Source organism: Mustela nigripes, chromosome 4, assembly GCF_022355385.1.
Source record: "Mustela nigripes isolate SB6536 chromosome 4, MUSNIG.SB6536, whole genome shotgun sequence".
NCBI classification, from domain to species: Eukaryota; Metazoa; Chordata; class Mammalia; order Carnivora; family Mustelidae; genus Mustela; species Mustela nigripes.
The window spans coordinates 190847600-190875200 of record NC_081560.1 but is presented as its reverse complement, the minus strand read 5'-3'; the positions used below and the strand labels follow the sequence as shown (position 1 = coordinate 190875200).

The 27601-nt window shown below is 56.5% G+C and overlaps 1 protein-coding gene across 19 annotated transcripts in view; it reads right to left on the bottom strand.

Moving 5' to 3' along the window:
- JAKMIP3 (Janus kinase and microtubule interacting protein 3) overlaps positions 1–27601 on the bottom strand; it is a 100168-nt gene that overhangs the window by 65424 nt on the left and 7143 nt on the right. For 16 of the 19 annotated variants that reach the window (XM_059398846.1, XM_059398845.1, XM_059398852.1 and 13 more), the window contains exon 1: positions 12459–12807. The exons of the other annotated variants lie outside the window; for them this stretch is intronic. The gene's annotated coding sequence lies outside the window, so the exon portion shown is untranslated. Of the gene's footprint in view, positions 1–12458; positions 12808–27601 lie in introns of those variants that run through there. 19 annotated transcript variants of the gene reach the window in all.

The window sequence follows — 27601 nt, the reverse complement described above, 5'->3', positions numbered from 1 at the left end:
GCGGCCTGGGGGCTGGCCGCACCAAGCCACCGCGCAGGACAGCTCTGCACTGACAGGGTTTACTCTTTAGGGAAAAGGACAGTTGCTCGGGGCAGCATCAGGAAACACCTGCCTCCTGACCCAGTGTATGTGCTCGCTGGGGATGCTGCAGGGCTCAGAGATCTGACCCCGGGAGCCAGTGTCCTGGTTCAGCAAGGCGCGGAGCACACAGCCCCGAGAGTCGAGCCAGGTGCAAGGCCAGGGCTCGGCAGACACTTGAGGTGTCTCTGAGGCAGACACTTGTCTGTCTGCTTCTGCCACCTGTAAAGGTCCCAGAACTCCCTATGATGGGCACGGCTCACGTTTCAGTTTGATTAAGCAGTACACAGTGTATATCTGTCGATTAAAAATGGACGTAGAGTTATAGAGCGCCTTTTGTAGTGAGATTTTTGTGGACTATTTCCATTGTTACGGTAAATCCGAAATTTTTAGCTCCCTGCCATTTTATCCACAGAAAAATGTGTTCTCGAATATGTTTTTTTAAATACAAGATTTCTTAGAAACACGTCCCAACAGAAAACCTGTACTGATTTAGGAAGGAGGGGCAGCATTTGGGTTTTGATCATCCAGGGATGCTCTGTGAGGGGGCAGGTGTGGGTCCCCCAATACTGTCCACGTCCTAACCCTGTAACGTGTGAACAGGTTCCTTTATGTGACAGGGCGATCTCACAGATGTGCTCAGGTTAAGACTCTGAGATGCGGTCTGCGGTCCCATCCAATCACATAGATCCTAAAGGCAGACTCTTTCCTAGAAAAGGCCCAAAAGGTGCAGGGGAGGAAGATGTTGACCATCACCACCGGCCTGGACACGGAAGAAGGTGCCCCAAGCCAGAGGTCGACACAGCTTCTGGGCAGGCAGAGCCTTTGGGTCACACAGCACAGGGAAATCAACCTCACGGTCCAATGCCACAGAGCCGAGCTCTGCTGACAACCGAGTGAGCAAGGACACAGACGCCCCCCAACCTGCCCCAGGACCTCCAGAAAGGACAGCAGCAGGCCACACTCGGGCTTAGCCCCATCCCAGACTTCCGGCTGAGGAACCGTGAGACAGCAAGTCTGGGTTGATGTAAGCTACTGGATGGGTGGCAATTCATTTTGGCAACAACAGAAAGTTAATACAGACATTAGCACCCAAGGTGCTGCACCCACCGTGGGCGACCCGTGCGTGTCAGGCAGAACCACCTGCCAGTGAGGTCTGCTTCCTTCTTCCTCAGCCAGCTGGTCCCAGGGAGGCCCCCGGAGGCCACGGGTGAGCGGGGAGACGAGGCGCTGTAGCAGGAGAGGGATTGTCGGAACCAGAGGACTTGCCTGTGTCTCTGGGCCTGCTCGAGCTAACCGTATCTATGCTGCACATCCATTTGGCGATGGGGCACTGGGGCGTCCGCTGTGATGCCCACTGTGACACCTGCTGGGGCGCCGCCTGACCTCACGGCCTGGGGAGGGGAGTCAGAAGACATCCTGTTCAGGCTCAGGCTGCGGAGGAACTCGGAGGCCCAGCAGCAGCAGTGAAGAAAAATGGACTTACTCAGTGACCCCCTGAGACAGTTGTGGCCACGGTACCCAGAGAGACCAGCAACAAGGGCCTGGCAGAAATACAGCAAACTTTTTGTAACAGAAACTAGTGTCTCTAGCCAAAATCATGTAATTTTACTAAGCCAGATAAACCCCAACCTCACGAACAACCACGTGACTGAGAAACATCACACGGTTCAGAAAATAGGCCCCATGTTATAGTCCACGTACATTATGTTCCGAGGTGAGGGCAGGGAGAGGACGCCAAAAGACTGGCTCCGTTGGCCAATTGTCAAAGAAAAGTAGATCTCTGGATCCGGCTTCCCAATGAAACTCCAAGCGGACTGAAGAGACCTGAGGATGAAAATCAAAGCAGGGAAAGGAGAAACGAGCACTTCTCAAATCTCTAGAGAGAGTGGCCTCCCTAGGCTTAGTGAAGATGAAAGGAATTCACAACAGGAAAAGCCAGCAGATTCCAACACATTAAAAATTTACATCTCTCTATTATAGATGCCATGCAATTAAGGAGCTAAAACCAAGCTGAAACAGTGTGTGCAGTAAATTCAATTAAAAAGTTAATAACTTTACTGTATCAGGAGATCATGAAACTTGATAAAAATACTATGATCTCACAAGATAAATGGGTAACAATCAAAGGAGATAATTTAAAAGAAGGAAAAGATGATTTTAAAATCATGAAAAAACCTCCTCTGCTTATGATGTAAAAAATCACAAGAGAATGTCCCAGCCATAATTTATAAAATCCTATCTTTCCTCAAGCCTGTTAAAGAGTTAAGGCCCCAAGGCAGCCTTAGGCGGAGCACAGGAGAAAGAAGTAGGTAAGAAGAAATCAGCTCCAAGTTTAACATGATTCCAAGGGCCGGATGTGAGCTGGCATGTCAGCTGGGAATTGCTCAAGTCCAGACACAAGAGGGGTTGAGGGCAGGGCAGAAGCTGGAGGGGCTCCCCATGTGGTGTGGATCTGCAAGAGGCTGTCTGTTGCCTGGGACAGGTACGAGACTCTCCCCACCACCAGAACCCATATTGCAAAAGTCTTAAGCCACTGGGAGAAGGGCAGCAAGTCCTCTTGTCTACAAGGTCACTGGGATAAGGATAAAAACAAGATCCCTCCTTCCTTCTGGCCCCAGGATCTAGAAAAGTATCCGTGCCTCTAGGGTAAGAGGCAAAGCCCCAAACCCCTGCCCCTGGGGAGGAAGACAAAAGCCTCTTGACACAGACAGAGCTTGGCTGCTGGGGAGAAGGGCAGGGATCTTCAGAAGGCTGACCGTCCAAGTTCAGGCACAGATGCCTCAACCCATCTAAGGCTACACAGAAGAAACCGAGACCCCCTTTCCTCAAAGCAAGCCTCACAGTAAATAACAAGCAACGGCAGTCTAGCTGGGGGAGGGGCAAGGCCACAGAGACAGCTCTTTCTGCGGCGCAGGTGTGCAGGGCATGTTGGAAGCTGAGATGCGGCAGAGGCATGGACTAGAGCCTGCAGCCGTGTGAGCCTGCAGTGTGCTGGCAGCCCGCCATGAGGGATCTGAACCCCTGTCGGCCGGGACGTACTGACAAAAACTACAAAGCCCGAACCCCGGTCAGCAATTTCCTGGGTCGACTCAAACCCACACACAAACTCGAGAAGAGATGTATCCATATCTGTGCTTAGATATTTTCCTCAAATGTTTTCTACTGTTCCTCTACAGACAATGACTGATACTCAATAAAAAATTACTAGACACAGAAAAACAAAACAAAATATAAGGAAAACCACCACTGTCAAGCAAACAGAAGAACCAGACTCAGAGGTGCGGAGTCACTGTAGCTACCAGACGAAACATTTAAAGAACAGTGACTAATATGCTCAAGGGTCTAACGGAAAGGAAGGACGTGATGACTGAAGGGACAGGAACCAGCAGAGAAGTGGGAACTATGAGAAAGATTCGAATGGAGACACTGCAAACAATGATCATGACCTCAGAGGTGAAGAATTCCTTTGGCTGGCTCACCCACAGAATTGACACTGCTGAGGGAAGTCTCCAAGAACTTGAAGACAGGATACTGTCCAATGTGAAACAAAGGAGAAGAGAGAAAACAGAGTCTCTAACCATGTCGGGCAGAATCAAGCAGCCTGGAAGAGAAGGCAGGGGTGGAGTCCCAGAGTAAAACAAGAGAACAGGGAGAAGAAATACATAAAGAAAGAAAACATCAACAACTGTTCAAAATTAGTGAAACACAACAACTCACTGATTTAAGGAGCTCATAGATCCCCAAACAGGAAGAAGAAGTGTAGACATGCCATAGTCAAACTGATGGACACCAGAACTGAAAAAAAAACCTTCAACAGAACCAAGGAGAGTAGGAAGCACATGACACTTAGGGGAACAGGACGAGAATGAAGGAAGCTAGAAGACAACGGAGCAACGGCTTCAAAGTGCTGGAAAAACCAGACAAAACCCAAACAACCACCTACCAAGTTAGAATTCTATCCTTAGCAAACATATCTTGCAGTAATGAAGGAGCTGACCACCTCACATCCATGATGATGGCTACTATAAGAAGTATTTTTTAAATACATTTTTAATTTGATTTTTTTCAAAGATTTTATTTATTGGAGAGAGAGAGCATGAACAGGGAGGAGGGCCAGAGGGAGAAGCAGACTCCCCTGTGAGCAGGGAACCTGATGTGGGACTCAATCCCATGACCCCGGGATCATGACCTGAGCTGAAGGCAGACGCCTAACCGACTGAGCCACCCAGGTACCCTAAAATAAGTATTTTCAGAACCTAGTAAATAACAAGTCAGGCGGCAGGTAAATCAGAGCCCTCGTGCACTGCGGGTGGTGTAGCTGCTTCAGGAAACGGTCTGACATGTCCTCACACCGTGTAACAGTCACCATATGACTCAGCCCTCCCATTCCTAGGATGTACCCCAGGATGTACCACATCCACACAAAGTTCACAGCAGCCAGAAAGTGGAGCAACATGAATATTCATCTGACAGATGGACAGATCAGACATGGTCTAGCCGTACAATGGAACATCATTTAGCAGTTAGTAGGAGAGAGATGGGGATACAGGCTACAGTACGGGTGGACCTTGCAAACAGGACAGGATGAAAGAAGCCAGACATAGAAGGTTATATACTAGGGCACCTAGGTGGCTCAGAGGGTTAAGCCTCTGCCTTCGGCTCAGGTTGTGATCTCAGGGTCCTGGGTTCGAGCCCCGCATCGGGCTCTCTGCTCAGCAGGGAGCCTACTTCGCCCCCCTCTCTGCCTGCGTCTCTGCCTACTTATGATCTCTGTCTGTCAAATAAATAAATAAAATCTTAAAAAAAAAGAAAGGAAGAAAGAAAGAAGGTCATATACTGTATGACTCCATTTTTATGAAATGGCCAGAAAAGGCGACTCAAGAAAGAAAGTAGATGAGAGTTTGCCGCACTGCACGCTTAGGACAGGGCAAGTGAGAAGTGTCAGCTAACGGCATAGGGCTTCTTTTTGGGGTGACAGAAATGTTCTAAATTTGTGGTGACAGCTGCATGGCCCTGTGACTATACTAAAACCCCGTGAATTCACACTTTAAGTGGATGACTTACAGATTATTAAAGCTGTTACCAAAAAGAAGGAGAACTAGACTTTTCCAGACAAACAAAAGTTGAAAGGATTTACCTCCAGAGATCTGTGCTACAAAAAATGTTCAAGGAAGTTCTTCAGGCAGAAGAGATGTTCTCAGATGGGAAACCATCTACACAGAGAAAGGAAGAAAGCTCAAAGTAATAAAACTGACGGTGTGTATAAAAGACTCTTTCCTGACATGTCATCGTCCCCTTGAAAGATAACAAATTATCCAAAGCAAAACCAGGAACAGTGCACTGTAGAGTACACAGCACATGAAAGTAAAATATTGTAAAACAATAGGAAAAGTGGGAAAGAAAATGAAGGTCATTAATAACACAAAACCTGGCACAATGTCAAGAAGGACTGTAGTGGGTTCAAGATGATACCAAGGCCCTGAAGCGAGTGCCAAAAATTAAACTGAACGAGAAGGGCCATGTTAACCGACAGGCAAATTGGGTCATAAAAATACTCAACCCCACAGAAGTCAAGAAAGGAGGAACAAAGAAGAGCTAATGCAAATGGAAAATAAAGAGCAGAAAGCTAGGTTCCACGCCAATCGTGTCATTAAATACTAAAGGCAGACGAGTGAAAAGATGCAAAATAAAGGTAGACCTTTTCAGACGAGTATTTTTTTTTTTTTTTTTTAGAAAGACTGGCACCACCTTTACACAATCTACCAGAAACTCACATTAAATATTAAGGCATAGATGAGTTAAAAGCAAAAGGATGGAGAAAGTTAACCATGCAAACTCTACACAAAAGAAGCTGAAGAGACTGTACTCATGGGACACCATGTACATTTCAGAGCAAGAAACATTGCCAGGGATTAAGAGGGACATTACAGAATGAGAAAGGACTTGCTACATCAAGAGGGCACAGCAATTAAACAACAGAGCTTCAAAAACATGTAAAACACAAACCATAGAAATGCAAGTAAAAATAGGAATTTTCACACCTCGAATTGGAGACTTCAACACTCACCTCTCGGTGAGATGTGAAGTAAGTGCATAAAGATGAGCTAAGGATATAAAAGATTTCAACAACAGTATCAACCAGTTTGACCCAATTGACATTTGTAGGACAGAAACATCATCCAACAACAGAATATTCAGTATTTTCAAGTGGACATAAAATACTCATCAAAATAGACTACATGCTGAAACAAATCTCATCAAAGTTAAAATAAGTGAGATGATCCAAGGTATGTTCTCTGCACCACCCCCCCCAAATTAATTTAAAATATGTAGAAAAATATACTGAGGAAAAAAAATTAAATACCTGGAAATGTTAAACATACTTCTAAATAACACATAGGTGAAAAAGAAATTAAGGAATTATAAATAAATTAGAAAAATATTTTGAACTGAATAGAAATAAAAGCACAAATACCAGAACTGGTGGGGTATGACTACTGTGGTACAGAGAGAGCATGAAGGACAATAAACGCTTATACTGGGAATGAGGAAGGTCTCTCACCCCAATCCCATCTCTAGTCTAAGCTTCCGCCTTAAGAACGCAGAAAAAGAAAAAGAAAGTAAATGTAAGGTAAGTAGAAGAGAAATAATAAATGTTCATAGAAAGCAATAAATTAAAAAACAAAAACAATAAGAGAAATCAATAAAACTTAAAGTTGGTGTTTTGAAGATATTAACAATATTAATAAACACCTGGAAAAAAATGAAGACATCAATAACAATATCAGGAATGAACAAGAGGACATCACTACGTGTCCTACAGACGTTAAGAAATAACAAATGAAATGGATAAATTCCTTGAAAGATACAAACTAACAAAGCTCACTCATAACTTGAGCACCCTTTTATCCATTAAAGGAATCGAATTTGTGGTAAGAATCTTCCAACACAGAGAATCCTAGGCAGAGACACATGCACGAGTGAATCCTGGCAAACACTCAGGGAAAGAATAAGGTCAATTCGACATCAACTCTTCCAGAAGAGAAGAGAACACTTCCCAGCCTTATTCCGATATCCAAACTGCACAAACATCACAAGAAAAGAATATCCCTCATTAGGACAGATGGAAAAATCCTCACCAGAATTAGCCACTCGATTCAGCGATACGTTAGAAGGATAATACAGTGGAATCAAATGGGACATGTATAAAGAATGCAAAATTGGTTTAATATTTTTTAAATGAGGCCCTTTAACTCACCATATTGATATATTGAAAAACACGTAATGATCTTGAAAAACATAGAAAAGCCTTTGGACAAAATTCCAAAATCCATTCACAATAAAAACTTTCAGCAAAAGTCATGAGCGGAACTTCCTTGACTTGCCGAAGGCCATCCATAGAAGAACAGTTGTGGCTCGTGCAAGAGGCACCATCTCTCCGCTAAGATAAAGAACGGTGGAAAACCCCTGCATTCACCTTCCCTAGTCAACCGTGAACCAGGAAAAGAGCTAAAGGCCCCTCTGTTCACATACGACACGGCTGTCTACATAGAAAATCCCAAGGAATGACCTGGAACACATGAGGTTAGCAAATTTACAGATTTAAAGATCAAAAGAGAAAAATAAATTACATTTATCTGTTATATTTCTTCATGCTAGCAACAAGTTATTCTATCACAAAACAATACCTTTTACGACAGCCCCAAAAGAACGTGAAATACCTAGAAATCAATCTAACAAAATATTTACCATATTTGTGCACTTTAAGACTCCAGACATTCATGAGAGAAAACTGAAGACTAACGAAATGGAGAGATATTCACGGTTCGTGGATCGCAAGACTCAACCCTGTTGTGATGCTAATGTTCCCCAAATTGAAATTTAGAGTAAACCCAATCTCACTCAAAATTTTAACAGACCCATTTTGTATAAACGGACAAGCTCTTTCTAAAATGGCTACGGAAAAAGTAAATGATCTAAACGAACCAATTTTGAAACATAACACATTTGGAGCCGGGAATCACTACGAGTCTCCAGTTCACAAGAAAGCCGTGGCAGTCCTCATGGTGTGACACCGACGTAAGGACGCCCAGGTCAATGGGCCAGAACGGAAGAGCAGACCCATGTAGTCTCTGTTCAGCTGCCGTGTAACAAAGGATCCAAGAAAACCCAATGGAGCAAAGACAGTCTTTCGAAGAGCCGGAACATTCACACGTCTGTGCGCCCACTCGAGAAAGCCCCGAACACCCCAGCTCCGTCCACAGCCCACACCACCTTCACGATCAAGTCTGAAGGGACCGCGGAACCGATGGAAACGTGAAATCGTAAAGCCTCCAAGTGAAAACACAGATCTGGTCTTCACGATCTTGGGATGAAAAAGCAAGACCCGTAGAAGAAAATATCGACAAACTGGACTTTACAAAAATTTTAAATTTTACAAAAATTTTGAATTTCTTGTTTTGGGAAAGATACTATTAAGAAAATGAAAAGACCAGTCATGGACTGAGAAAACCTATTTGCAAAACGCACATCTGGGGGAGGACTTGTATCCAGAATATATGGGCATCGACACTCCGAAACTCTCAAAATTCAATCCTAAAGTGACAACCCAGGTTAAAAATGGGCAAAAGCTCTGAGAGACTCGTCACCAAAGCAAGTGAGTGTACGGGCCGCCAAGAAGCCCGGGGAAGGACGCACCCCCCGTCATCAGGGCACTGCAGTAAACGAGCCCCCGCCCACACCTGCCGGCAGGGCCACCTGCTGCGCCACGCGCGGCGCCTGGGCACGCAGCACCGTCCGACCGCCCGGAAGACGCTCGGCTGCTTTCTGAGAAAACGAAACGCCTCCCGTGGGCTCGGCCTACCGATGAGCCCAAGGGAGATGCGAGTCGGCGTCTGCACAAGGACTCGCACGGGAGTTCTTGGAGCCACTGGATCTGCCCGACGACAACGGGAAGCAGCTCCGCAATCATCCTCGAGGGTGTGGACACACAAGGTAGGGGACATCCACACGATGCTCGGGAAGAAGAAAGAATTAACGGTGAATCCAACAGTAAATCTTGGCACACTTACACAGAGTGAAAGAAGCCAGATCTGAAAACACACGTGCGTTTATCCTACGACTGCGCTGACACGCACTTCCAGAGAAAATAAACCGGCGGTGCGGGCCTGGGCAGAAGGGCTTGTCCGGAGGAACCGGGAGGGAGCCGTGAAAAGCCGGCGAGACGGCGCGGACGGTCCACACGTGAGGCGGAGGCGGTTTCGTGAGCATAAGGAAGTTTCCGAGCCACACGTGACGCGCTCGCTTGGCCGCTCGGGGCATCCCCGGACAAAGGTGAACCGCGCGGGCCCTTCTGGGAAGGACGGGGTGACGTGTGCCCACCGACCTGCCGCATACTCCTCACACTCGGTCCCGGCTTTCCATCCGGAGTCGGCCCCGGGAGGCTGGCGGACCCGGGGGGACCTTCGGCTCAGAGGTGCTCAGAGCCGTGCTGCCTGCGATCGTGAAAACCCTGAACCAATGTCAAGTTGTAGGGACGGGGCTCCTGCCCAGGGAGGCGCCGGGCACACTCTCAGGGGCACTCGCCGAGAGCTCGCGCTCCCAGGAAGCGGAGTGTCTCCCGTAAGGGGCGGACAAGGCCAACAGAAATGGATCGGGAAGAAAAGGAACATATTCTAAAATCTTAATATTTTATTTTGTGGGTCTTGTTTTTTTTTCCTTTTCTAGATTCTTTTAACGTTTCCATCATAAGAATACACACAATTAAAAAAAAAAAAAAGAGCCAAAACCTGTATTTCATAAAGAAAACACACCTAATGACCTGTTGGGAAGGCACAGGCCCCCGTGTCCCACCGGTGCCCAGGAAAGGTCCGTTAGCGGCTGCGCAGCGGGCCGTCGGGGGCCGGGACCCCCCAGGGCTGGGAGGAGGCAGCGCCCACGTGCGTGCAGGGAGCGTGAGCAGGGGTCGGCGGGGAAGAAGCCTTCTTTCTTCCCTGAGTTCGCTCCTGCCGCTGTGACCGTGGCCCCAGCCTGTCGCCTTGGCTCCCACCAGGAGGGGGTTGTCCACGAGGGCTGCGGGGCCTGGGCCCCTCCGCGACGGGCGTGTGCTCTGACCCCGGAGACACCGTGTGCGAAGCAGACGCCGGCCGAGTGTCCAGGTGTCCGGTCCTCATCATTCACGGCCTTGTCCTTGGGTCAAAGCCCTCATCGCGAACAGGACAGAATCCCGGGCTGGGGCCCGCTTCCCTCTTCACGGCTTGGGTCTGGCTTCGTGTCGAGGCCAGGCCGTGCTTGGCCCCAGGCCCCTGTGGCACGATGCGGGTTCTGACAGCCCGCCTTGTCAGCGGTGCCATTGAGGGGCGTTCTGACAGAATTAATTTCTTTCTTTCTTTCTTTCTTTCTTTCTTAATTTCTTTTTAAGATTTTATTTACTCATTTGAGACAGAGACAGAGAGGGAGCATGAGCAGGGGGAGGCAGAGAGAAAGGGAGAGGCAGGTTTCCAGTTGAGCCGGGAGCCCCATGCGGGACTTGATCCCAGAACCCAAAGATCACGACCTGAGCCAAAGGCAGACACTTAACCATCCGAGCCACCCAGGAGCCCCTGACAGAATTCCTGAGCTGTCACTAAGTGTTGTCACCAGGGCCATGGGGAAGGGCGCCAGACGGATGACCGTGACCCGCCACTCTCTGTCTTGTGTGGCCGACGAAGGCCGGCTTCCTCCCGGGGCTCCTGAGCACCTGCCCAGGGGGCTAGACCCACGGCACCACACCCGAGACAGGACACGGGCGCCCACGCAGTTTGCGCAGGAAGACGGCGAGTTTCCAGAAAGACCGTGTCTCTGCACGGCGGAGGGCTGCTCCGGCGTCCACGCAGCTCCTGGGTCTGGAAATTGGGCAGGAGAGAAGTCAAAAGGTGTGGCGTCTGTCCCACATGGAATGCCCAGTGCACAGAAGCCGCGGTCGTCACGAAGCCTCCGTGAGCTCTTAGAGCAGCTTGTTCCAAAGTCCGTGGGCGGACACTCCTGTCTCCTCCTTCCCAGTGGCCTGGCTGCAGGGACACTCCCAGCAGCTCGGACATCCCACGGGGTCCTCCGAGCGGTGGGCCCTTAGGGGCAGCTGCGTGGCCGTGGGAACAGTGGACTCCCTGCCCGTGTCCAGGGAGGGGTGCCCACAGAGCAGCAGGAAATCGCGGAAGAGGAAACCCGGACACGGGTCCGCCGTCCTGACCCCCAGCCGCACCCTTGGCCGCACGCCCAGCTGCAAGGGCACACGCACCGCCGTCTCCTAGACTTTCCGAGGCCCCCGAGAACCACAGACAGAGCCGACCTTTCACCTGGAACCTGGGGGCAAGGGTCCACGCTGGCCTGATCTGCTCGCCCATGACCCCCGCCGCGGCTGACCTGTTCAAGGGCTCAGACCGTGGAGAATCTTCTGGTAAACTCGGGTCTGGGTTTGTGTTGCCAGCTCGGCTCCGCTGACGGGCAGGGCCGTGGGTCCACACGGCCGGCGCTTGCACTGCTGTCCGGATGAGGTCGGGGCCCAGCCGCCCGCGTGCTGCCAGATTCCCTGGAGTGCTCTCTCCGCCGCAGCCCTGCCTGCCCTAGGTCTCCAAGAGTGCCCGGGGAAACCGAGCCACGGAGGGGCCACCCCGCATCTGCCCAGGCAAACCGTGGGAAACACGCAGCACGTGTTACATATAAAAGCGAAACGTGTAACAAGCTGTGGTTTCCCCCAAACCCAAGTTCCTCGCACAAGAAGTGGTGTCGGTGGACACAACGTGAGTCCTGAGAGTCACAGAGAAGACACCAGCCGGCCCCGGGCGGACGGGCGGTAAGAACCAGAGCCATCAACACGCCTGGTTCTCAACAAGAAAACCAGGCCCGGAGGCGTCCTCTGCAGCCGCCGCCCCCGTCTGGGATGAGTGAGCGGGGGTCCCTAGCTGCACAGGGAGGTGCTGCCCGCTGCGTTCGTGGGGCGCTGGGCGCACCCGCACGGGCCGAAGGCTCCGCCGGGCCATCCTGCAGCCCACGGCGGCCACGGGAGCAAACGCCAGCCCTGAAGGCGTGGCCGGATCCCCCCCGCGTTGAGGCAGAGAACCCCACTGCTCACAGGGAAGCAGGCCTGGCCTCCCCGGGGTGCACACAGGAGCGCAGACATAAGGGCCCCGAGCCCCTCAGTGGGGCTGCGCGGCGGCGAAGACGGGCTCTTCCATCCCGTTCACTTCCGGCGGCACAGGTCTGCCTCCAAACCGAGAAGCGAACTGAGGTGTAGGCAGCCCCTGCACGGAGACCTGGGGCCCAGGCGGAAAGCCGCGGAGCCCCTGCAGCATCCAGAACAGAAACCCTGCCCGCCGCAGCCCTGCGCCCCTTGCTCTCACCTCTGCTGCCTCCTGTGGATGCCTCCGGCTCCGAGACTCAGCCGGTGGCCTGTGTCCCGCTCCCGCTCCCGGGTTCCATGACTCAGCACCGCGCGCTCGCTCGGATTTCTCAGCCGGAATTTACCAGCCGGCGTCGGGCGTCGGGGGAGGGACCGGCCTCCGCGTTTCCAAGCAGCGGCCGATCTCTTCGCTCTCCTCCGCTCTCCTCCCCGGACAGGCTCCTCAGGAACGCCCAGCCCCACGCTCCATCCCCAGCCCGTGTCCACGGCTCCTGGGTGGGGGAGGAGGCAGTCTGCCCTGCCCGGCCCAGCAGCCACTTCTCTCCGTGTGCACAGCAGGAGGAATCCTAGGCCCCGGCCGCGCCCCCCCCCCCCCCCCCAGTCCTCAGGGGCAAACAGGCGGGGAAGGCGGGGATGGGGGGCCTCGGTCCCAGAGTCCCGCCCCTGGAGCTCGCCCCCCGCGGCTGCGGCTTCCGGAGACCATTTCAGTCCCCCTGTCCTTGGAAAACCCCTGGATTTCGTGCGGCTGCAAGGTCCGTAACAGGCAGGCACGTGCGCTCTGGAAGGCTGTTTCACTTAAATGCTGAGATGCTGGAAGGGTGACTGTGCTTAAGCCCCAAGGAATGAAAACAGAGGAACGCATCCGGCCAGTAGGACCAGCGCCCGTGGCAGAGCATGGGACACACGAGCCCTCCGGCCCGTCGCACCGCAGAATCCTCCAGCGCAGTTCTAGAGAAGCAAAGTGCCCCAGGCCGGCTCTAGAGAAAACACAGGCCCTACAGGTTGCGGGCTGCTGGGCGCTTAGCAACAGCACCTGATTGGATCGAGGCACCGATTACCACCGGGGCTGCGGACGGCCTTGCCGGGTCGCTGCCCTGCCCACGACGCTAGCCACAGCTGCACTGGGGTCTAGAACCAGGAGGGGAGGAGGGAAGAGGCTCCCGGCCGTGGTTCTCCCCAGTTAGGGCCCGATCCTCGGCCAGTGAGGCCCTCCCTGGCCCTCTGCTCCCAGCCTGCCCTGCACCCGCCCTGCCCTTCCACCCCACCCCTCCAACACGGACCCAAATGTCCAAATTTCACCCCATCCTAGACCCAGCGGGCATCATTCCAGCAGGAACCCACAGAGTAAAAGCCAGTAACATCCAGTACGATCGTGAGAACGTGGGAATTGTAGGTTTGTGTTAGCGCTTGCACTGGTCCTCCCTGTGCGACTGTGAGTGAGAGCCACGACCAAGTCGTCCTGGCGAACGCTGGCGCGTGCCTCCCACAGCAGTGAGAACACTCCGCCGGCCTCTCCTGAGCTCTTCCAGCCACCGACCCGCTCCAGTCGCCACAGCCCCGCCGGCTAACTGCCACCGCCGTCTCTCCTGCACAGGTGAGGAAACCGAGGCACAGAGACCGGGTAGCCGGCCCGCGGCCACACAGCTGGCAGGTGCTGGGCTGACACGGGGACCGGAGACCAGGTGCAAGCCCCACCCGTGCGGAAGGGCCCACGATGGTGCCCCGAGATGATGCTAACGCTCGTGGGGCCTGTTCCAGCCCCGCACCCCGTGTCTCAGGGCGGCTGCTCCCCCAGCCGGAGGGGGAGGCACTCTGGGCGGGGCACGGCCATGAACTCAGCAAAGTGACGCCTAGAAAGGCGCCCAAGGAAATGGTAGAACAACAGTGTTTCACACTCTTACACACGCGCCCTGCGCCGCTCAGCGCTCTCACAGCTTCAGATGCGGCTCGTTTCGGACGATTATGGGAATGTCGCTGCCACAGAACACCAACAGCTGGCAGCATGCTTGGTGTCCGCACAGAGACAGCCGGCACCACGGACGGCACGTGTCCACCAGCACACGGGGCACCGGCGGAACCCGGCTCGTCGAGACCCACCCATGGGGGAGGACGTGTGTGCGGGCCCCTGGCTGGCCCCGGGGCGCATGGGAGACTCCAGATCTCCAGGTTGTAAATTCAAGCCCCATGATGGGTGTAAGGATTAGTTAAAAATAAAATCCTAATAAATAAATAAGTAAGTAGTAAAAAGCCAGTTTGTATAACGCGATCACATTGCTGTGTCAAAAAGTAAGTGTGTGCATTAAAGAGAGAAAGCATAGGGAGCCAAGAAGGAAATCCTTGCTCATGTGGCCAGACTTCTGACAAGGAACCAAGACCATTCGATGGAGGAAGGCCAGTCTCTTCAACAAACGATGCTGGAAACTGGACGTCCCCACGCAAGGGGTGACGACAGGTGACGCCGGTGCCACACGCGGAAAGTAAGTGATCTAGATCCAGGATCTAACGCGAGACCCAGGACAACAAAGCTCCGACAAGACAACCCGGGTCCAAAGCGTCGTGGCTCTGGACTCGGCGATGATTTCTTGGCTACGACACCAAAGGAACCGGGCTTCGTGAAAATCTGAGGATTTGGTGCATCAAGAGACACCATCCCCGGAGTAAAAGGGCAACCCACAGAGCGGGAGAAAATATTGGCAAATGTGGCGTCTGATGAGGGGCCGGTGCCCAGAACACAGAGAGCCGGCCCACGACTCAGCACGAGGAGACAAGCCACTGGTCAGGAAGGAGCCAAGGGCTCGCACGGACCCTCCAGAGAAGGCGCACGGACGGCCGAGAAGCTCTGGAAAGACGCTCCACGCGCTCATCACGAGGGAAACGCGGATCACAGCCCCGCGACGCCGCGTACGCTCCCTGGGATGGTTGCGCCAGAAAGAGCAAACGAGAGAAAACACCAAGTGTTGTCGGCGATGCGGGAGGTGGAGCGGCGTCCACGGCTGGTGGGACACGGCGCTGCTGCCGTGGAAAGCAGCGCAGGGGGTCCTCCCGCGGTGAACGCGGGGTCACGGCAGAACCACTCATTCCACGCCGAACCCCGTGTTCACAGCGGCGCTTGCCACGGAGCCACAGCCCGGGAGCCGCCCATGTGCCGCTGATGGGTGAGCGGAGGAGCCCTCCCGGCGGGGGGACCCTGTTTGGCCTCAAAAAGAAAGGCGGCTCCGACGCGCGCAGGAGCGGGGGTTCCCCGGGGACCATGCCAAGTGCAGTCGCGCAGACACAAATGTCCTGTGGTTCGGCTCACAGGATGCCCTCAAGTCAAGGTCACCGAGACAGAAGCTGGAAGATGGGCGCCAGGGCAGGGGAGGGCGGTGGGGGCCGGGTGTTAACGGGGACAGAGTTCCAGGTTCACGAGAAGACGAGAGCGACGGTGTGGACGGGGTGGACAGCGGGGCCGGGGCACGATGCTGCGCCTGCATGAAACACCACGGAAATGGACGGCAAGTTTTGTGTCACGCGTATTTTAACACAGCGCAAAGGTGCAAGAACGTGTGTGCGTGTGTGTGCGTGTGTGTGCGTGTATGTGTGCGTGCGTGCGTGTGTGTGCGTGTGTGCGTGTGTGTGTCTCACTGAGAAACTGGAATGTGTACAGCAAAGTACGAAGCGGCAGTGTCCCCAGGGGATGCGACCTCCAGGACTTGACTTCTGGCTTCTTGTCTTCCTGTGCACACACTTTTAAAAACACTGAATATGTGTTTATTCTTAGAATAAAAACAACTACTTTCATCTTCCCACTTCGGCACATGCACAGACCTACCGACAGGCCTTTCACCGCTGTGACCAGCATGTCCCCGCAGACCGTCCTCACACAGAACCCCGCGGGAGACGGTGTCCCTTCCAAAGTCCCCAGAGGGCTGGGGAGGGGGCGGGAGGCACGGAGAGCGGTGCTGACTCACAGGACCCCAGGAGCAGTTTGCTCATCCAGTAGCACCTGTTTCCTGATGACGGCGGTCGCGTGTGCGCAGAACGAAAGAGGGCACGCCCAAGAGAACAGCCGCCCTCCTGGGCCCCCAGAGGAGCTGGTCTGACTCGGCCTCCGGAGCCGCCCCGTCGTCTCCCACCCCAGCTCGAAGGTCTCAGAAACCGAGGCTGAGCATCCAGGGTGGGCCGCCCTGCCCACGGCACAGAGGACTGTCTGGCGAGGGCTTTCTGGGGGTAGCCGGGGCATCTCCAGTCTCTTCTCTGTGGAAGGGTCACCGCCACACGCCCTCTCACCAGGTCCCCGGAGGGCCCGGGTCTGTCCTCGGCCCCCGCCTCCAGCTCCCGCCTTCCTTCCCAGGCTGCTTGCTGCGGCCCGCCGGAGAGCTTGCTGGGCCCGGCCTCCCCCACGCGCCCGCTGCTGCCCCACGTCCCGCGGCCGCTGCTCACGGCGAGCCCAGCCTCGGGGGCACCCGATGTGCATCTGTGCCAATGGCTGCGGGCGTGCACCTAGCGGGGCAGGGCCGGCGGGTGGGCACGGGCATCCGGGACTGACCCTCACGAACCCCTGTCCCCCGCGGTGGGACGCTGGCCCGCGCAACGGCTGAGGGGGCCCTGCTGTAGGCCTCGCTGCTTCCCCAGGTCCCCGGGAGGTGACGTGGCTTTTCTACGGCGACTGCAGTTCTCGTGTCTGCGCCCGTGATCACCCTCGTCCCGGCCCTTACTTGTCCCTGGTTGCCGCGGGGGAGGCCATCCTGTAGTCTGGATAGTAACCCTTTGTTGGTGAAGTCTTGGCTGGTCTCGTTCGATGTTAACCTCGCTTCCGTCCCGCGGAAACACGGAACTCACGGATCCAACCGTCCTGCCCTGTTTGGAACCGTTTATTTCTTGCTCAAGAAATGCTTCCCTGAGGTCCACTTTCAGCGGATTTTCTCACGCTCAAGACCAAGCGTTTGGTCGTCCTTCTCCAGGGTCCCGTCCCTCCCGGGGGCTCGCCCGCCCGCTTGCTGCTCTCCGGGGACTCTACCCACGGGCTCCGACGCCTGCGCCAGCATCATTCTGGGGTCTCATCACCTTGGGACGCCCCGTAGGCTCGTCTGCTCTGCCCTGGGGCTTCTCGAACCTGCTCTTTATTCTCTTATGTTAGCTTGTCCAGACCAACGGAAACCCGGTCTGGATCCTGATGGGAATGAGGCGAACTTACAGAGGGACTGGGAGGGAGCGGACATCGCCTTGATGCGGAGTCTTGACATGAACTAGTGTAGTTCTCCATGTTTTCAAGGTTTCAATGAAGTTGGACCATTTTCTCCAAAAGGGTCTACACGACGTCTGGTCTGTCTCCTCCTGGTCCTCATCCTGTGCCCCAGCACGCAGGTGTGTCGACGGGTGCGTCCCAGTCACTGCCCCTTCCTCACCTCCATGGGCAGAAACTGGCTGCGCAGGAACATGAATGGGCTTAAGATTTTATTTTGTTTTATTTGTAAAGATTTTATGTATTTATTTGACAGAGACTGAGAGATCACAAGTAGACAGAGAGGCGGGCAGAGAGAGAGGAAGGGAAGCAGGTTCCCCCGCTGAGCAGAGAGCCCGATGCGGGGCTCGATCCCAGGACCCTGAGATCATGACCCGAGCCGAAGGCAGAGGCTTTACCCCCTGAGCCACCCAGGTGCTCCTCAGATTTTATTTTTAAGTAATCTCTACACCCAACGTGAGGCTTGAACTCATGACTCTGAGATCAAGAGTCACCAGAGCCACCGACAAAGCAGTCACGCGCCCCATTACCGATGTTCTATGTTGACCTGCTGCGGGCAACGTCCAGAAACCTCTTCCGAGCTCTGAGCGTTGGCTTCTACCATCTCCAGACACGGGAAGTTCTCCTTCCCAATCTCTAAGCTTTCAAAGTCTGTCCCGAGCCCCCGCAGGGCAGGACTCCAGGGCAGGGGAGAAGCCACGGTGACCAGCATCTCCGTTTGTTCTGTCTTGAAGGGAAACGCCCCACAGCCTGCCACGAAGCATCGCGCGTGCTGCGGACTCCGACGGCTTGTTTCTCAGATCAAGACCATCTTACTGTTGGCTCTACAAAGTCTCCCTAAAATGTTCCCACTCTGAGTGAGGAGTGACCGACAAGGTCACCTTTTAGTGCGGGTGGGACCCGCTCGGAGTCCCTCCGGGGGGTGGGGGCCCTTCGCGGTCCGAGCACCCCCTCCCCGGGTCTTAGTCTCAGCTCCCCTCCGTGAAGGTTTGTCTGCTCTCCCCTCCCCCGTGGGCACGACAGTGACAGTGGGGGCCTCAGGCAGGCACACGGCCCTGCCCACCCAGCCCCTGGCGGCAGACCCGAGGTCACAGCTCCAGATTTCCATACAGTCTTCTGACCCCAGAGGGATCCCCGACCCCCGCCCCCCGCCTTGCTCTCTCCCTCTAGAATGGGCTGGAGACCACTCTGGCCCCTCTCCCCCCACCCCACCGTGTCCTGGGCCGGGGCTGTAAGGAATGTCCCCCGGGGCGTCTTCAAGGCCACCTTGCCAGCAATTCCATTTGCTTCGGAAACTGCAGCCACATCTGCCCTGACACAAACAGCTTTGAACAAAATGTCAACGTCTCAGCTCCCCTCTGGTTCTCCTGGGAAAAGTCAACTTCCGGGGATCTGCCGCCCAGTGGGTGAGCCTGGCCGGAGGACGGGCCCCAGGGACCCTGGCTCCCACTCTCCGCTTCACTCTTGCTCCTCTCCGAGGGGGCAGGCGGCTATGCTGTGGGCTGAGGTCAGACACCAGAGGGACTGTCCTCCAGGCCCGAGGACAGGGCCATGCAGAGCCCTGGGCAGGGACAGACACGGCAGAGCTGCGGCCGCCGTGGACACCAGGACAGCCTGGCCTTCGAACGTGGCCACAGGCACTGCCTGAGACACTGTCCTGTCCTGTCTTTCCTCGAGAACACATGAGCCTTGGAGAGGTCGGGTCCCTCCCGACCCGGACAAGGAAAGAGTCCCACCTTCATCCTCAGGGCGGCGGCCCGGCTCCGGCAGAGTCTGGCAATCCCTGCTTCGCCTGAAGGCAGACGACCCTTCACTGCTGGAGACAAATGTCTCCTGGCGGGTGCAGCACGGACGCCATCCAAGGGACCTCACTGCGCGCGCTTTCCTGGGAACCTGGAGACTGTCCCCGCACCACAGAGCCTTCCAGAGGAAAGCCTTGCCGCCTGCCGCCGAGTCGCGGGGCGGGAAACCAGATCCCTCGGTCCCGGGCGCGCACAGCCGGGGTCAGAAGCAGGCAAGAGAGGGCTGCCCTCCCGAAGTAAGGAGAGCGGGCCATTCCCACCCTGCCGCACCCGCCGGGGAACCGCTCCTGCCCACCAGTGCATGGGGAGCCTGGGGACGCGCACCAGAGAACGGAACATGGAGGGCACCACGTGCTCGAGACCCTGCACCTCTGGGCTGGGAGGAAGCGACGAGACCCAAAGCCAACCTTTCCTGAGATCGGCTGTGAAGTTCCAGCGGCCCGGGGCCTCTCACACGCCCGCGTCGGAGCGCATGCCGCAGGAGCACAGGACTGGATGCACGCAGAGCGCATCCTATCCCCAGGCGCCCAGGAAGGGGTGCTCGCACAGCGCCGGCCGGCCTCCTGCCCCGACCCCACCGGCGCCCACACACCTGTGCGCGCTCTGCAGGGACCCACCCGCCTGCTGCCTCCTTCTAGAGCCGTAAGCCCCAGCCGCAGACGCCAGCTGCCTGCCCCGGCTGTTGTCCCTTTGGGAGCCACGCAGAGCCTTCTCCCATGGGAGGCAGCCCTGCCCGCAGGGGTCAGGGTCTGCAGGGTCCGGCCCTCCATCAGTGGTGGGCCTGTGCAGCGCACGGCCCCGGGGGGCAGGTGAGCGGCTCTCCTGCCTCGCAGGGAGCGCCCGCCCCCAACCCCGCGCTCCTCTGGGTGGGTCGTCCCGAGCCCTCCCCCCGCTGTGGCCCGGTGTGCAGCGTGAACACGGGCCCATTGTGCTTGGGGCTAATGAGCGTGTTTAATCCAAAGCCCCAGCAAAGAATACCATCATTCATGCCGCGGGGCGTCGCGCGCCCTCGTCCCTGGGACCGTGGACAACGCCCTGTTCACGAGGGTCATCAACACCGGACACAGCTGCCCTTGTTCAGCCCGCCGGGGCCCAGCCCGAGGCCCAGCAGGCCGGCTGAGGAGGAGGAGGTGACCAGCCGTCGGGCAGAGGACCTGAGCAGGACCCCGTGCACGTCTCCGGCTGGGACGGCTGGGACGGCTGGGACGGCTGACCGCCAGCTCACGGAGCCCGTGCTGGGCACCCGTGTCCTTGTCTCATCAGTCCTGACGTGAGCCGGCGGGGCAGTGCCCCGGTGCCCGCTGTCCTGCCGCACGTCCCGCTGTCCATTCCTGCTCCGGTACGGCTCCGATGACACTCTGGGACTGGTGGAGCCGAGCCCGCTCCCCGCCCGCACCGCCGGGGAGACTAAACACCGAGCTGAGCGGCTGGGCACAGAACCAGCCGTCCAGGCGGGGTGTGCGGCGGGACGCGGGTACTGAGGGCCATTCCACGTCACAGTTCTCAGCCTCAGGCCGTGTGGTGCTGGCGAAGCCCCCGGGAGCCACATGCCCATCCTGGGGGAGGCTTGCATGCACATGCGCAGCCGGGACCCCGCAGCCGGATTTCGGATTTCGTTTGGGTCTTGATCCGTGGCTTTCAAAAGGGGAGCGCTCGTGACCCCAGCTGCTCCCAGGAACCACGGACTCCAAAGGGGCCTTCCACGGTGTGAGGTCTGGTTCTGGGGGCTCTTCGGGGGGTGGCGAGTGCACTAGGCCTTTGAGTTTCCCACGGTTCCTCTGTAAGGAGCGGCGAGGAGGAAGTGTCCAGTGTGGCGGAGGGACTGGACGTGCACGAGGTGGGTGGGGCGTGGGATGAGAGCCTCCCGCGGGTGCAGCGCCCTGGGCTCCCTCGGCCCCCGCCCCCTCGGAGAAGCCCAGGCTCAGACGGACGAGGGGAGTCCCGCCGCCCCAGGAGCGAGGAGGCCAGACCGGACCCAGATTTCCAGCTCTCCAGCCAGACTTTGGAAGACCGGCCGCGGCGGACCACCAGCGGGCCGGCTGGGACCCGGGGGACAAGGCCAGCAGCCGAGAGAATACATGGCCGCACCGTGCGCCCGTGCCGTGCAGGGAGCGGCCCCACAGACCCGCAGGAGACTGTCCCAGCGGGCCTGCAGAGGAGGGGTGAGCGGACTGCGAGCCCCAAGGGGAGAGACATAGTGACCGGGTCCCTGCAGCCCTGGGGTTGGTCTCACCGCGCGGCCGGCCGTCCGCCCCGATGGAGAGAATGAGGCCACAGCTCGTCAGCCTCCCACTGACCTGGCTCCACGGTCAGACAGAACTGAAGACTGTGAAAGGAGAGGCAGCGTTAATTAAAACGCCCAGTGGCTCCGAGAAGCCTGCGTGGCGCCCTGGCTCAGAGCCCACAAGCCCCTTCACGGGCACCAGCGCCTCTGGCTCCCCTCAGTCGTCCCTCTGGCCTCGGTGTCATCGTGGCCTACAGGTTTTTGGCAAAGCCTGCTTTGCTTTAATTTCCTCCCAAATGTTGGCAAAAGAAAGATGTTGAATTTTAATTGATTCATGCCATTTTCCAAGCCAGTTTCTCTGAGGGAAATGCCTGTGTCCGCCGCGCACGGCAGTCTCGTCGCCAGTGAACCGTCCCCACTGAGGAAGGGATTGCTGTCGGCTCCCGGTCGGGAGTCCGGCCTCCAGAACAGCGGCTCTGGTTCCTGCAGAAGTAAAACCGGCAACACGGACCCCCGCAGTCCTGGAGGAACCACCCCAAAGAGTGCCCAGAACACCCTCCGTCCACCCCCGGGGGCCAGCCTGCCCTCCTCGCGCGAGCGCAGCGGTGCAGAACCTTCCCCGGCCCGTGCCCTCCGCAGCAGGAGAAAGGCCTCAGGACCAGGCTCTCCGCTTCCAGGGGCAGCTGCCCCGTCCCATGGGAACGGTCTTTTGGGTGCCCTCTGTGGGGCTGCCCCTTAGCTCTGTTCCGACTTCAGCTCACCGAAGTCAGCGCCTCGGGCTGGGACCTGGATCCCGGGGACCCCGTGGTCCCTGAGACCATGGCTGACACCGGCCTCACGCGCTGGGATTAGCAACTATTCTGTGATGTGGATTCCTCAGTCCACATCGTCTTCCAAGTTCACAGAGTAAAGCGTCCTGGGGCACCCTTGGTCATTCCAAAAGCGGACTTGAAATCACAACAATGTGGCCTCAGGCTTGAGTCTTGCCTGAGTCCTGTGGCCAGATCCGCCTGGACCGAAGCCAACAGCTCCAGACCTTCTCCAGTTCTCCACGGGGACAAGGAGGAATTTCAGAACTTAACTGGACGGTGGTTGGTGAGGTCAGTCAGAACTAACTCACCCTCCACTCGAAACAGCAAAATGGCGAGATGAGGAATCCCAGGGCCTTCCACACTGAGACAGAAGGGGTTGCCGAAGAACCGAAGCAGTTTCCTAAGAAGGTGGCCGCCGGCTGCACTTGAACTCTGCTCCTTAGCCTCTTGGGGTGAGGAAGGCAGGAGAGAAGCCGGTGCTCGCGGCCGCGTGGGGTGTGCTGGTCACCCACCCATGCCTGAGCCCTCAGGGCACCCACAACGCACCCCCACCCCCAGAGACTGTAGAGGCGGCTGCCTTGATCAGAGCGGGGAGCCCCTGCCCGGGGGAGTGGTGACCACAGACAGGTCCTTGCACAGCAGATGACCCAAATGCCACCGAGGACGGCAGGCCGAGCTGGTTCTGAGGCGGCTCCCACCAGGTGCCCCCAGCTGCCTGGCAGGTGCAGACACGACCTTCTCTGGAGAGGCCCCGGAGAATCCCCACAAGCACCGCGATAAACAAGGACCGCGATAAACATCCACTGCTGAGCCAGGGAAGCAGAAAGCAAGGCCTGGGAGCGAGAACGGAGTGAGGCAAGAGCCCCTCAGCCTCCGGCCCTCGGCATCGACAAACACGGGTTACAGAAGCGTGAGTCTTTCTATTTTTTAAACAGACTGTATTTTTAGAGCAGTTTCAGGTTCACAGCAAAACTGAGCAGGAAGCAGACTCCCGCGCACCCCTGCACGGTCTCCTCGCATTTTATTTAAGGAAATAAGCTACAAGCTTGACAATAACTTCAGGGAGTAGAAAACTGTGAGAGATGATATGCCGAACCTGCGTAAAAACAGAGGATTTTGTAAAAACAGATACAATGGCTGCGGTCAGACGGCCGAGGGGCACGTCCGGCGGCAGAGCAGGCGGGACAGAGACGCGGGAGACGGGAAGATACGTCCGAAGAAACCACCCAGAACCGAGCACAAAGAGACGGAAAAAGAGGACACAGAGGGGGGTAAGAAAAACGAGAGAGAACGAGATGCTCTCGCAGAAGGAGAAATGAAGGCGAAAAAACCTTGAGAAGCAGAATCTGAAGATTCAGCGACCAAGAGTTATCCGCAACCGATGCAAGACCAAGGCCAGCCGGAATCTACACTCAAACCGTAACACTTGAGGAGAAAAGCGGCAAAGATCAGAGAAAGTGGAATCGGCCCCAGGAACAGGCGGGAGAGGCACGTCGACGTCTCCGCGGGGCGCGGGGCCCGAGGACGCTGGACCAGCACGAAACACGCTTTTAAAATACCTGCCAAGCAAGCACTCCACACTTTCACCCTCATTCCTGAAAAAATAAGTGTCCAGACATAGAAACGGGGACGCAGAGAGGAGGAAGCGAGCTCTGGATAAGCTCTCAGGTGTGCCTGAGGCGGACGGTGGTCCCGAAGGCCAGGACGACGGGGAACGCAGACGTGCTCGGCCTGTGCGGAGCGAAAACGTACGCGCCCAACGCAGCTTCTAGCGGTTTTATGAAGTAAACAAGGTAGAAACAGAAGCCAACAGCCAGACATGAAATTCGGAGCCGGGACAAGCTGTTCCTTTTTCTGAGCTGAGGGGAGGACCTGGACAGGGGTTTGCCTCCAAGGACTTTACCTTTTCCTGCGACTTTTATCATAATCCTGAAATGATAGAAAACATAATGCATGACATTTAGATAGAAGAGGGGAACCCCTTAATCCAAACAGAACAAACCCCAAATAAGAGATTCCAACCCACACAAATACCTCAGTGAGCCCCGTGAGTAGAAACGAAGAAATGCATTGCTCAGGTGGAAGCAAAACGGCCTCGATGATGTCGTGACCTCTGAGCCTCCCCAGAGTCCCTCAACACAAAGTGCAGCCGCCAGCACAGCCACCGAGAACCAACTAAACACGCCGACACAGCGCGCGCCCTCCTGTCCGAGGACTGCTGTGCGAACCAACGGCCCGACACTTCGGGGCTTAGAACAGGGGTTCATTTTGTTCAAGGCCGGGTGGACCGGGAATTTGGTGCAGGCTTAGCTGGGAGGGTCCCCGCTGACCCCAAGGTGCCGGGCGCTGCCGCGGAGCTGGGGCTCCACCTCAGGACGGCTGACGCAGCCACGTCTACACAGGCGCTCGGGCGTCCTCTGGCCACACGGCCGGTGGTTGTGTCCCCGGAGGGCATCCCCGCAGCCCTCCCTCTGAGACGCCTCCAGGAGGCTACGGGGCCTCCCAACAGCCAGCCAGGCGCCTCCAGCACCAGCACCAAGAAGAGCAGGGAGGTGGGCTCTGCCTCGCCGTGGGGAGAGCAGGGGACTGCGGCGCCGCCCCCGACGCCCTCGTCGAGTGAGAAGCCTCGCACAGTCAGCCGGGGGCTTGGATCCGTTCCACCGCGCTGAGAACCCAGAGTTCCCCCAGCTTCTCCCTTGGCAAGAGGGTCCCCACGGAGGGGGAGGCTTGGCCAGACAGGTTGCTCTTCTCAGAGGAGAAGCGTCATGCGATTTTCTGTGGAGAACGTAGAGAGAACGAACGGAACTCGACCACACGCCAGGCTAAACGATGAGTAACAAAACGGGGGAATATATGGAACTTATGTCACAGGTAAAGGACGAATATCCCCAAACGGCAGGAAACTTCCAGAACTGGGGCCCCTGGGGGCTCCGTCGGTGAAGTGTCTGCCTTCGGCTCAGGTCATGACCTCAGGGTCCTGGGATCGAGCCCCGCATCGGGCTCCCAGCTTAGCGGACGGAGAGCTTGCTTCTCCCTCTCCCTCTGCCCCTCCCCGCCTCGTGCATTCACGAGCTCTCTCTCTCTCTCAAATAAATAAATAAAATCTTTAAAAAAAAAAAAAAAGGAACTTTCAAAAGCTAAGAAGAAAGCCAAGCAACCCGAGTGAAATGGAAAAAAATGGGCAAACTGTATAAACTATTCGTATAAAAAGAAATGCAAATATCCTCTGAATACATGAAAAGACACTCGACTTCCCCACACTAAGAGAAATCCAAATGAAAACTGCACCGAAATTGCCATCTCTCCCCTTTCCGGCAGCCCCTCCAGCGGGTGGGGGGAAGCGCCACGCGCCCGGCTGCGGGCAGAGGCTCGCAGGGCCGCCCCGCGGCAGGGGACCTGGCGGCCTCCGGCGGTGACAGCGTCGCGGTTCCTTCTCGTCTGGGACTCCCTCTGCTAATAATGGAGCCAACGACGTGCTGAGACGCACGAAACGAGGCCGGTTCAGAGTAGAACGGCTTCTGAGAGCGAGAGATGGAAACGACTCACACGTCCGCGGACAGAGGTCGAGCTGCCGCAGGGCGAGGTCACGCACGTGCGGGCGGCCGGGGACGGGGACACGGGGACGGCCGGCCGCACGGAGGGCAAGTGGGCGGGGTCGCGGGAGGCCGCGTCGGCCCAGGATGGGAGAGGACATATGGAAAGACGCACGCATTTGCTTGAATCATGTTTCAACGGAAACATGAACTAAACGAAGACGTAGAGAGTATTGCCAGCGGCGGAGAGAGACGACGGTTCACACACAAGGACGAAGCTGTTCTTCCCCGAACACGCTGTCACGTACACTCCGGGATGTTCCCACCCAGAGCCGCAACGGGAAGTCTGAGGGAAACACAGCCAACCCTAAGGAGGAGAGAGTCATAAAAAGCAGCCCCAGTCCGCTAGATCTTAAAGACAAAAGAGATGCCAAGGAACTGTGCCCTCTCCTTCACTGACCACGCTGGTGTCCTTATCTTGAAGCCACCATGTCTGCCATAGACGAAGGCAAGAAACGTCACGCCAGTGTCCCCAGTGGACGCCAGTGTCCCCAGGGGCCACAAATTTCCATCCAGGAGAAAAGAGAAACGTTAAACCAGAGAAATAACCATCTCTTCATCTTAAATTTGAATTGAAAATATCAGAAAAAGATAATGACATTTTTCTCATAGAATCTCTTCTAGCTTTGTCTTCTGGAAATCAGGAAAGTCATGACCAACCCAGCAGCCACGGGCCCCCCGGACACTCAGCTCGGTGGGGCATTCCCGCTGAAAAGACCCAGGGCCCCTGAGGGACGGGGCAGATCCCAGGCCTGCTCAGGCCCTGGGCAAAGCGGGCATCTCAAACCAGAACATGAAGCAGCGACCCCAGACCACCGGGCTCTGGTCAAGGAGATACGAGGTGAGACCCAGGTCCACAGGGCCAGCAGGGGTCTTGACAAGACGGGGAACAGTAACCCAAACGAAAACACAGATGCATTAGACTTTATCAGAATGCAAAACTTCTGTCAAAAAGTGCAGTTTGGGGACGGAGTAGGCCAGCAGGGCGCGGGGTACATAGAGCTGGTACGGACGGCTCCGTCGGAGGACAGGGAAGGGCACGCTCGCTTGACGGGAGAGGACGTGCTGACACCCAGCAGCCGCGCACGTCCTCCACAGACAAGCGTCGAGGGAGACAGAAGCCCGAGCCACGGGAGACGCGCCGCACGCGCCCGGCCGGCCAAGGCCCGGACGATCAGGAGGAGGGACGGCCGGGGTCCCCGGACTTTCGCCCCCCTGTGCAGCCATTTGGGGGAAAGTATGTCCGCTTCTTGTGGACAACACCACACCCACCCCGTGAGGCCCACACCGCTCCCAGGAGTTTCCTCACAAGACAAGACACGTCTGCAAAAAGGGTCGTAAAAAAAGTCCGTGGTGGGAAACCGCGTAGGCTGTGCCGCGGGTGTCAGTTCCCCCACATGCCCTCGCGCCGAGCTCCGCGAATGACTTCCGACACCCACACGCTGTGGCCGCCTGGATCCAGTCAGACCGCAGAGTCACGAGCAGCGAAAACAGGGACGCGGCAGGTCCCAGCGCCAGCGCCCCTCGCGCACCTGCCCGCCCGCCCGCCCGCTGCGGGGCAAGGACGCGGCTCGCGGGGCCCAGACGGGGAAGGGGGCAGCCGCCCTCCGCGCACGGGCAGCAGGTGTCCGGCCGGCTGCAGGGAGGGGCTCGCGGGCCTGCGCAGCGCCCCGACCCTGCGCAGCGCCCCGACCCTGCGCAGCGCCCC